At 35.6% G+C, this 1828-nt stretch overlaps 1 protein-coding gene across 1 annotated transcript in view; it reads left to right on the top strand.

Moving 5' to 3' along the window:
* The window catches only part of LOC118742489 (calcium and integrin-binding family member 2), a 16404-nt gene that overhangs the window by 7167 nt on the left and 7409 nt on the right, over positions 1 to 1828 (top strand). The window lies entirely within an intron of this gene.

Raw genomic sequence — 1828 nt, 5'->3', positions numbered from 1 at the left:
GTAGCTCATTAAAAATTAGTATAATAAAGTGCAACGTGCTGCTCATTAGCTTCCCCATAAAAAAATTTCTAACATACTTACAGTGAATGAAGAAAATACGTAACACAAGAAATTTCCAAAACTTAGCGGTAAGTCCTAGCTACTTCCAACTTGCGCTTTAATAATAATAGATTGGCGATCCCCCGATTTGTGGCATGCGCCTTGATGTTGTCACACAAAGCGGAGGAACCTACAGTCTTACGCAGACTCCGAACGGCGATTGTATTTTTATGAGAAGCTGTTTTTCATTGCAGAAATACACTTGGAGGTTTGACATTGCCGGCCGAGGGGCAAGCGCTATTAGAACAAAACCTTTTCATTTATTTTCTTTTTATCTTTTGATGTTAGTCGGAAACCGGTCTTGATCCCAGGGCCTGCGGAATGGTAGCGGCCACTGCTAACCACCTCTGATTGCACTGACAAATTTTGCGGCGTAAAAATCTCGAGAAAAATATCCTACAAATGTTACTATACGGATGCTATTTTAGGGTGAATAAATCTAAGATCATTGAAGACGCTTTTATAAACTCTTAGCTTTTGGGGAAAAAATTAAAGCTCAGTTAGTCAACGACGTAGCGTAAACGTAGGTTGACGTACGTGGCAGCATATAAAATTTACTGCTGATAAAGAGAGAGAGGGAAGCAACGGCAACGTCACCGCCATGCGGTGGTGAGTTTTCGTTAACACGCGAATCCCATAAGCTAGATCGTGTCTGCGTCAACCTACGTCTACGCTACGTCGTTGACTGTTTGCGCTTTTAGCAAAATTATTTTTGTACCGTATTCGGCTTCCATAAATATGGTCACCGTACGTATGAGTAACATTTACCATGTTGAAGTTGGAATTTTTTTCATTTTAAAGTGAAAAAATAAAACTCAGTAATAATTACACTGGTTTACAGCAAAAATGTTCAATGGATGCCACTATCCAATTCCTATGTAGAATTGCTCGGTGATTCCGAAAATCTAGTTAATTTTTTATTCTATGGATAAGTTTTCGAGATACGTAATTCAATTTACCGTTATTCAGCTTAAAACAAAAATTGGTTCCACTTAATCACGTATATCTGACGAACCAATTTAACAATCTTAATATGAAATACGGCAAATGAAAGCTACTTATAATCAAACTTTAACAGAAGAAAAATTTAAAAAATAATATTTCTGTGCCAACAAATCAAGTTACTAACAAATCAAGTTACTAATGAAGCAAATCGAGTGATAAATAAAAAAGGAATGAGTGGTCAAATGAAAATGCGCAAAGATGTTTTGTATAAGCAGGAAGGAATGTTACTCATACGCCATGTACACCTAAGTAGCACGTTTTTATTTTAATCAGTATACTTTTCTGAGGAAGACGGTATATTTTTATGCCTTAGGACATTCAGGTCTGTTCCGAAAATCGTACGATTTTCAAAATACTTGAAATAAAATCAATAAATCATTTGGATTGAAACTGCGTACAAGACATCATTAATGTTTGCTTTTTGTTAAGAAATCTCCAAATCAGGTTTTTGTAAAACACATCTATTTCAAATCGTTCGATTTGCAGAACATGCCTGATTATTTCGCACTTAAATCCCAGATTGAGTGGTTTAAAAGGCTTCAGGCATACATACATACGTACAAATGTTTTTGCTAATAAAGCAGCAACAATTACGTGTATCTAAAAGAGCATACCTACATATATATTTTTGAAATAAATAGACGATTTATCGTATTTCGCTATGCGAGCCATTGATTAACCGCCATGTAAAATATACAACTTTTCTCGAACAATGCCCATTTAA

Source organism: Rhagoletis pomonella, unplaced genomic scaffold, assembly GCF_013731165.1.
Source record: "Rhagoletis pomonella isolate Grant_MI unplaced genomic scaffold, Rhpom_1.0 Rhpom_scaffold_00007, whole genome shotgun sequence".
NCBI lineage: Eukaryota > Metazoa > Arthropoda > Insecta > Diptera > Tephritidae > Rhagoletis > Rhagoletis pomonella.
This window is presented reverse-complemented; position numbering and strand designations above follow the sequence as displayed.